This window comes from Rhinolophus sinicus, chromosome 7, assembly GCF_057876585.1.
Source record: "Rhinolophus sinicus isolate RSI-liver-muscle chromosome 7, RSI-T2T, whole genome shotgun sequence".
NCBI lineage: Eukaryota > Metazoa > Chordata > Mammalia > Chiroptera > Rhinolophidae > Rhinolophus > Rhinolophus sinicus.
Genome location: NC_142507.1, coordinates 17,945,412 through 17,955,131, shown reverse-complemented (window position 1 = coordinate 17,955,131; position 9,720 = coordinate 17,945,412). Strand labels below are relative to the sequence as shown.

The following is a 9,720-nucleotide window of genomic DNA, read 5'->3' as shown; positions in this document are numbered from 1 at the left end:
AAGTCACCTGTCAGCTCCTCACCCCTGAGAGTGACAGTTAATGGGCCCGGACTTCTCCTAGCTTTTCCTCTTCCTCGGTAAGTAAAGGACGATGCGATTTACCAGAGAGGATTGTCATGAAGACTAAATGGCCCTGCAGATGAGGGGGACCAAACACGGCGTGTTTCTGATATGAGGTAGCCAGTAAATGCTTTTTCTTTCCCCAGACCTCCACATGATCTTATCTTTTCTCATTTTCAATTAAGATACACTATATTTTTATGAGTAACTTCTGTAGTTATGAAACCCTATCCATATGTCTAACCCACCAAAACTGATGTGATAAAAGGCATTTTATATATAGATAGAGAGAGAGAGAGAGAGAGAGAGAGAGAGAGAGAGAGAGAGGTGTATATATCTCTATATAGATAGATATAGGTAGATATAGATATATAGATAGATATTTTTTAATTTTGTAATGCAAGTTTTTTATTGAGATATACTTGACACAGAATATTACATTAGTTTCAGGTGTAAGACAAAACGATTCAATATTTACATATTGCAAAATGATCCCAATAAGTCTAGTTAACATCCATCACCACACATAGATACAAAATTTTGTTTCTTGTGATGAGAACTTTTAAGATCTACTCTCTTTGCAACTTTCAAATGCACAACTCAGTATTATAAACTATACTCACCCTGCTGTACAGTACATCTCCCAGACTTAACTATTTTATAACTGGAAGTTTGCTCCTTTTTACCACCTTCACCCATTTTGTCCACTCCTTACCCTCCACTTCTGATAATGTCCATATTTCCCCAGACATCTATATTTTCTTAACAACCCCATTTAACAGAAAAGGAACCTGATGCTGGTAAGTCACAGAGCTGCTAAGTGTTGGAGCCAAAATGCGAACACTAGTTTTCTGATTATAAATCACACCTTCTTCCCATTACCCATGAAAATCTTGCATTTCAATTGCATTATTTTAAAAAGCTTAAAATCAGGATGCTATGGGAGTATGTGAAACATTTTGAATCACAGTTCACAGATAACATTTTGGAAACATTTAACCGCAGTAGTTCTGAGTTTGGAGGCAGGAAGAGAGAGGATAAATGCAGAAATTTGTACACGTGGTCCCCCCAAATATTAGACATTTGCCAAGATTTTAATTGTATTATTGAGGAGCAAAAAAATAAGTAAAAACAGCTTATTATTCATGTTCACAGATGACATTCAAGCAATATGCAATTAATCACAAGCTTTTTCTTATGCAAATATTATTTCAATGTGAAATCATTTCCATAAGTGCAACAGTGAAATCTGTTTCAGGAAATTGAAACAGAACACAATTCAACTGTTACAAGTCTGCCTTACCCTCTGGATATGTTTCTTAAATGAGAGCTGAATTTTGAAATATATTTTCTCACTGATTTTCATTACAAATTTGAAAATACTTTTCCATTTTTTCAACTAACGTACATACTTTCAGTTACAGACTCTGTCGCAGTATGAATAGCACTATTTATCACTATATACAAAGGAACACAACCTGACCCATTTTATAATGAAAGCCAAGAAACATGAAAAGGTGCTTTGTAACAGTGATTGTTCCATTACGGTGATTAAACGTATGGCTTTAGGATTGCCTATCACCATCATTTACTAGGTGAGTGACTTTACTTAAGTTAAACTCTTTAAGCCTTAATTTCCTTAACTGTAAAATGGGGATAATACATACTTAATGGCATAGTTGTGATTAGAACATGAAATGACAGATGTAAGATGCTTCATCCAATAAGTGCTCAGTAAGTCACAGTAGAAATAGAAGGTAGTCGTAGTAATTGTAGTAATAGAGCAGTAACAGAAGTAATCCATTTAAATGGGTACCAATATTACGGCCATCCGTATGCTTGAGAAAATCCATGGCATGAACCTGGGAGGACAAGAATACTCACAGTTCCTCCTCCACCGCCAGTCTTTGTGCTTGGATTTCCCACCACCAGAATTAAGGGCTTGTGTGTTCAGGAGACCGCTGGTAAAAGGTGAGACCCTGAACCCATGAACACCGAGAGGAATTTTGAGGATTCTCCTGAGAGGAAGTGGTAAGAAGAAATGAAAGGGGAGGGATGAGAAGAGAACAAGAACAAAGGTGAAGGTTTGGGCCCTTCAGGGGTAAAGGTGGCAAAGTGAGAGACCCCCCAGGGTGGGACAAGCAAAGGACTTTTAAAAACAAACTTTCTAATTTGTCTTTCTGCAGAATTTGGTCAAGCCGTATGCACAGCAGTATCCCTCCTGATGACCCCTAAATGCTGAAGAAAGTTATATTCACAACTAAATTCTTTGTGTGAGCAGATTTTCGTAGCAATTAAGGAAAGGGCAGGCACAAACCCAAGAACCAGCCTCAGAGATCTTGCGGTAGACTTCGAACTTCGGCAAGATGTAGAACAGGCCCCGGAGTCTATCCTAACCACCTCTTAGCAGAAGAGAGACCGAGCTGACATCTGTTCGACATTTGCTACCTGAATTCTTTTTACTCCCCATTTATCACCATCACCACCAAATCTCAATTCCCCTGGTTAACTCCCATTCAGTGTTCAGATCTCAATTTCAGAATTACTGATGGTCTTCCCGGACTGTCCTGTGTCCAGATTAAGTATCGCTTGTCGGCTGCACAATAGCACCCTGTACACTGCCCTGTCATAGCACTTTTCATGATTATAATACAGGAGTCACTGACTCTCCACACCCCCCGTAGACTTTACACTCTATGAAGACAAGAACCATGTCTGTGTATAGCATTCTATTCCTCACACAGAGAACTGCACTCAACACATAACAGGAACTCAGTGAATCTTTAAAAGAAAGCAAGTTGACGAGGCATGGAAGGAGGGAGGGGGGATGAAGGACCTCTTCTTCGTGACCAAAGCATCACACACTCGCTTCTTTTAAAAAGGACAGCCCAGTTTGGTTGGCCATGGCAGGGGAGAACTTGAAATCCAAATACTGATCCAAAATGAAGTCTGTTCATGACACTGTCACTCCCCGACCAGAACTGGTCTTTCAGAGCTGTGACCATCGGGAGGAAACGTTTCAGGAGGCTGTCTGTGCTTTCTAAGGAATGTACTACTTTTCCACTTTACTCTCTGGATTAATCAGCTGCTCCAGGAGCAAAGACACTAGAAAATTTAGTTAGAGACAAAGAAGGGAAAGAAATGTCTCCTCCACGGTGTGTTTTCCCACCCCCTGTAAAGGGCTGACCTAGCCTGGCAACGGTCAGGATCTTCTGGGTTACAGGGCTAGAGCGAGACGGGGGTGGGGAGGTCCTGAGTGGAGCAGATGAATGCGAAAACCACAGTAGTTCCAAGTGTCAAGAAGGGAGCCTGAGGCCACAGGGAGACAGGGCACTCATTGTGAGTAGATGGTTATATGGATAAGAGCTCAACCCAGGAGATTAGACAGTGAATGTGAGCAGACTTTCAAGGGGTAGAAATGGGCACATTATTTAAATATTATTAAACAATATTTAATAGTGGATATTGTTTAAAACATGCAACTACGTCAACCCATAGCCTGTGCAGCTCATTTCTGAGAGCCAGCCCCAGTGTGATGTGTGGACGAGTCTGTGCTGCGCAGCTTCACGCACTGGGGGATGGAGTGCATAACCACTGTTCTTTGCTCAACTCTCCACTCCCCACACCTCCATCAGCTCCCCTGAAGACAGCCTCTGAATGGAAGGGAGCTAACAAATGGCAGACAAAGGTGCTAAAGCTTGCAGAGGAGGCTAGAGCAACATTCCAGGGCAAATTAAGAAGAAAACTCACCCCTGCAGTTGAAAGCTAGGGGCAAGGTAGAGAGGGCCCACACCCCTGGGCTAAGAAACAGATGCACAGGATTTCTGGTGCTGGTTATTCGCAAACGGAGTTCCCCAGAAATTAAATGAGTGATCTAAGGGAGTTGTATTGCCAGAAAAAGGAAGAAGAAAAAAAAGGAACAACCAAAAAACTCAGGCCTAGTGAAGAGGGACCCATAATTTCCCAGTAGTTTCTGAAGCAATCCCAAACCTCAACTATTTGCACCGATAGAAAGTGGACTGCTTTGAAGACACCCCACATCATCCCGTGTGTACCGGACAAGGGCAGTGCCAAGTCAGAACCTGAGACGGCCAGCTCAGCTAACCAAAGCGCTCACTCCCCTGCCAGCAGCGAGATGACTGATGCATACGAGATTCTGGGAGCCTATCATTTATCAACAGAAGGCATGAGCTCTGAGCTTATTACCCATGAAGACTCTTCTTTCTCTATTTTCTAAGTGGGAGGTTTTTATGGAGGCTATTCCAATTTTTCCTGCACCATTTTGTACCAGATGTGTAAGACATGTCTATCTTTAAATAGTCCATGGGTCGCAAGATAGTGAGATATCACATGTAGACAAGAAGAGTGAACTAGAGTAAGATGGAATTCTTCCAGAAATCCTGTGCTCTAATTCTGAACAACAGCTCCATGAAAACTCTTTCGAATGCAATGGCAGAACATGACTTTGGGGTATCCTGCATAAGGAAAGGGTGTATACTGTATGGAAATTATGTTGACACGATACAGTTAGGTCATCTTAGGTGGGGCTGTTTAAGCGCATGAGGAAAAAAAATGAAAGGTGTCTGTGTGTGTGGCAGGGGAGCAGTGTTGCAGTTCACCCAGCTCAAACCCGTTTACCTTGCTCTGGAAATGCCCTATCTGCACCCTAATCCCACTGTCATCCATGGCCAGAGCAGCAGGACTCCTGACAGCCATTTGTGTACACGTGACTGTTTTCCCAAACTATACCTGACCCAAGTTGAGCCTATATACTCCTTCTCAGAGGAAACTGGAAATGCAATCAAAAGATTCCCACTTCCTTCCTAAATGGAGGAAACAAAACCCTAGGATGTGACTGTGCTTTCCAATATGGAGAATGAGAAGCAATGGGAACCAGTCTACAGAAAGAGGAATGAGTAAGCATGCAAAGGCCAACACGGAGACACCTGGGATGGACTTCCATTCTGTGGTTCCCGTTCAAGCCGTAAGTTGTATGCCTGCCCTTGGATTTTATGAGACAGTCCCTTACCTTTAAAACAAACCCCCACCTTTTGCTTAAGCTACCTCAACTCAGTTTCTGTTATTTGTAACCAGTGGAGTTCCAAATAATAAAGACAGTCATCCCACGATTTGAGGCATTCCTTTTTTGGCAAAGACAACTTCTATTTTGAGACTTCTATCCACAGGAATGATCTAGTGATTGTAGACATAGACTAACTGAGGAGGCTGAATGACCACATAGATCATTAATTGAATCGTGATCTCTCTGACCGTCTTTTATCCCAGTCTATTTCCGTCATGTAATTATAAGTTCCCCACAGAGTCACACTGTAAAAGCAGGTCTCGATTTTCTCCAAAACCACTCCTTAGCACTGACATGAGAAATGAGTGGGCTTTGATGGCCAGGAATAGACAGCTTGGGTCCCAGGCAGCCATGCATCTAGCTCAGCTCTTCACTGATGTTCTGAGCAAGTCTGCCTGCTTCAGAACTGGATTTCAGGAGCTACACTTCTAACAGGAGGAAGCGGTCGGGGATTCACCCTGGGAAGATGTAATCTGTGAAGGAGCAGGGAACACAGAAACCCAGGGCGGGCGAAGAAGGAAAAATCAGGTACCTCCAAAAACATGCAAGGTGGAGAGATGCTCTTATTTCCTGCCTTGGAAGGTGTTCCATTTTACCAGGCTCTGAAGCAAAGGAGAAGTTTGTACAGGAAAATTACAGGGAGTTGGGAGTTGGAAGAGTACAACTGCACGGGGTCTGGGAAGCAGCCCAAAGTAAGTTGGGAAGACTCATGCCTAGAGGAAGGATTCAGTCTCTCAGCCATGCAACCTCAGGAGTACTTAGAGCGAACAGACTGACTCAAACAAGAATAACATGAGGAATTCCAGTTCCCAGCATGATGAGGTCATCATCTGTCTACTGCCCAAGGTGGCGGAAAACCAGCTTGATCTTTATCAAGTGATAAAATAAACATTTGTATAGAATCTGTATGTTTCCTTTTGAAATAATTTTAATTTAGTAATTGCATATCTCAGAAACTAGTGAAGTTTAATTACTGAAGTAGAGAGCATTTTTAAAAAATGAATTTGAGGAATTAATGGACTATAGATGTTGAGGTATTATGTAATAACATTTTTTGGTTCAAAGTAAAAATGAATTAAATAAACATGAATCCAAATTAATCTACAGAATTAAAATTAGATTTGTCTTTAACCATTGCCTATAAATATTATAATACTGAACTTTAAAAACGAATGTGCGTGAACCTCCAAGATTATTTCCATCTATTTACCTGACACATATTGACTCAAAAAATTGCCACGCTGAATTCAATCAATTATCTTTAGGTCATCTAGCGAGAGTTTAATTGTCCTTGTGTGCTTTAGTTTTTGAGTGCAAACATTATGTTCAGTTTCCCCCACACAGTATACTCCTAGCATATGGTACAGTTCATGATCTACTAGAAAGCTGCGTACAAAGGAGGTCTGCAGAATGAAGATTTCTCAGACGTCTGTGAGGATTCCTCCCTGCTGTTAAAACATATTTTTTAGATTTAAAATATATTCATGGAACCAGGTCTTCTGAGTTTTCGTCTATGACTGGATTTCTGTGTGCCAAGTATTTTTTTTTTATGTTGCTCTTTTTAGTAAACCTTTCGTATCCCCTGAGCTCTCCACAGAATGACACCCCGCCCAGCTGTTCTCCTGTCTCTCTCCTCTGTAAGTCCCCTGCTATGTTGCCAAGGCAACACTACCTGCTATGACATCCTAACGAATGGTTACCCCTTCACTAGACTTCTGCTATCAAATGCAACACTTGGCTTTCAAACCCATGGCATTTTATCCTTAAGGTTAAGGTTTCTTCTCTAGGAGATACCTGCCTACTGAGGCAGGAGGCATTCTCAGGGGTCATCTTCCCACTGTTTCCTTAGCCAAGGGCTTCCTTTCACATTTAAGAAGCCACTACCATCCCACCTTTCCCCAGCCGACTCAATTGCCCACAAAAGCACCCAGAATTACTGGGGATGGGAAACTACTGGCAGGAAGGCTCACCCCAGTGGCTTTCGAACTTGAGCGAGACTCAGAATGCCCCAAGGCTGCATGTTAACAGTACAGCCTCTGGCCTCTGGTCTTCCTTGATTCTGACTCAGTAGCTGTGGAGTGGAGTCTAGGCTTCTTTTCAACAACCTCCTGGGTATAGAGATGTACAACAGAGCTTGGGAAACAATGACCTAGATGTTCTATTTCAGGCCGCACAGGATCAGATAGTCAGACGGTGTTTTTGTACAGGACTTGGGTTACCTGCATCCGCATTGCTGGGATACTTGATTGACAATACAGATTCCAGGGGCCCGCCTCTGAAATCAGAATCTGAGCATGGGATCCAGATACCTGTATTTTAACAAGCGTGCCGAGGTGATTGTGCTGACTCTACAGAGACCAACCAGACCTGGATCCAAACCCCAGCTCTGCCACCTACGTATCCATACGCACATTAAACACACACACACACACTTCTCCGTATCTGTTTTATCTGTAAAAATGAGGGTGATAATATCTACCTTATAAAGGGATTGTGCACATGAAATAAACCGAAGCCATGAATTTTGGGCTGTGTTTGAGTTAGGCATGGTTACGTAGAGCAGATATTTGATAGAGGTAGGCAAAAACACCATCTAATCTGGCCATCACTTCTGAGTAATGATGGAGTCTTTTTAAGGACCGACAACCAGGTAGTAACTTCTTCCAGCCAAAACTCATGCTATAAAACATGAGTACAGTTTCAAGAGACACAGCAGAGGGTCACAGGAGTGAAGACACACTGTCAGTCATTTCAAGAATCTATTGATACACAAAGTATTTCTATATTTATATATGTGCAACATATGTATAAATTTTTATTTCATAAAAATCAGGATAGTAAGGATTGTGTTGCGCATATATTATAACGCCAGAAGGGAGAAAGATAAAGAACCACTGCCTTGGAGAATGGTGTTTGGACACATTTTCTTCCTCTCTGTGTTACTCCACCAGCAGTGTATTTCCTGGACTTAAGAGGAAGAACACTTCTCGCTACCTGACTCGTTTCCTGAGCTTTGTCAAGTTAAAAATCTTTCTCCAGCTGTCATCAACCTACCAGGTTTCCAAAACACTCAAAATGCCACTACAATGATGCATCCATGATCAAGAACGACAACTACTTCCTGTAGATTTGTAGTGACCATCTCACAGATTTGGGGGTGCAAAGTCAAGGCTATCTGGAGTGAGGTTAGAGGCAAAGCATAACATTCTGATCCCTCTGTTTCCAATTTCAGCGTGGCAGAGTCCTGCTCAGTTGAAGGCTGCTGCTCATTTCTAAATGGCCCTCTGAAAATAAACAATTCACAGAAAGCAGACTCCTCAGAAGTGGCAGTGGTGACCTTAAATACCCATAACCCTTCCCATTGATCAACCTCCTCAACTAGCGGTGGATGGAGAACAGAGAACCTGATGTTGAGAGTAACACTAGGAAGACAATTAAATAATTGGAAAATAAAACCTTTTGGGAAGGGCTGAAGGAAATAAGATATTTAGCCTGGAGAAGAGAAGGCGGAGGAATGACCTAATTATAGGCTTCAAGTACATGAAGAATTAATCTACAGCAGATGGTGACCAGCTGTTTTCAATTCCCATTGAATACAGTACAACAGAAAATTGGCTTAGAGGGTAATATAAAGGACTTAGGATAGATAAAAGAAGGAATTTACTGGTTTTTGCGGGTCACAGAGGTTAAGAGGAGATAGGCTCTATTACTTAGGGAGATGACAGCCACTCCTTCTGTGAGGTTTGCAGGCTTGGATTGGTTTGTTGAAGTGCACTGAAGGGGAAAGGGAGCTTTCTTCTGCGGTGGTGAAGGCCCGGCCCGTTCTGCGGTTGTTCATTGCACCTGTGTGTTTTATTCATAGAGCTTCTCATGGTTGTATTTTTGTTTCCCAAAAGTCATGATGATCACTCCCGCTGGCATCTGTCAGGTGCCAAGTGTATGCCCAGCCCGGTGAAAGAAAACTACATAGATTCCACTTTTTACCCGTCAAACATTTGCCCTTTGACAATTATAAGCATTTAGTGAGTACCTTCTGAATGCCAGGCACTGTTTCAGGAATCGGGGGCTATCCAATGACTAAGATATGGTTGTTCTCAACCACAGTGGAGACTGTACGTGTGCGTGTGCGTGTGCGTGTGCATGTGCGTGTGTGTGTGTGTGTGTGTGTGTTGGGGAAGTAGCAAGGGAGGTAGGTTATAATCGGAACTTAAAAAACATACTTACTGTAATGCAGAGTCTCTGGTCTCGCTCTAGGCGGGTGGACACAGAATATGGTGAGGCCAAAAAGGAACACCAAAGGAGCCATGGATAGGGAGTCACACCACTATGGTCTCACTGGCAGCTGGGTTGGAGACACAGGAAGCAGGATCCACATGATCTGCAGTCTGCACTTCTCTGCCAACCACCTTGCCACCGTAGCCATGGCAGTTATATTAGTGGCTAATGGCTCACTGGTTACAGCTGATGGCCAACTAGTTGCAGCTGATGGCCATCTAATACCTGAGCCAGCACTTTCCACATGAGGCCAAGAGCCTGGAAACTGCTCTCTGGGAGTCCGTCCCTACACTTTACCCCTC

At 42.6% G+C, this 9,720-nt stretch overlaps 1 long non-coding RNA gene across 4 annotated transcripts in view; it reads right to left on the bottom strand.

Annotated features, from left to right (window-relative positions):
- Positions 1 to 442: 442 nt before the first annotated feature.
- Positions 443 to 9,720, bottom strand: part of LOC141568681 (uncharacterized) — a 49,184-nt gene continuing 39,906 nt past the window's right edge. For 2 of the 4 annotated variants that reach the window (XR_016021718.1, XR_016021719.1), the window contains one exon: positions 443 to 9,485. This is a non-coding gene — a long non-coding RNA (uncharacterized LOC141568681). The remainder of the gene's footprint in view (positions 9,486 to 9,720) is intronic. The other 2 variants (XR_012491884.2, XR_012491885.2) reach the window with 2 other exon arrangements.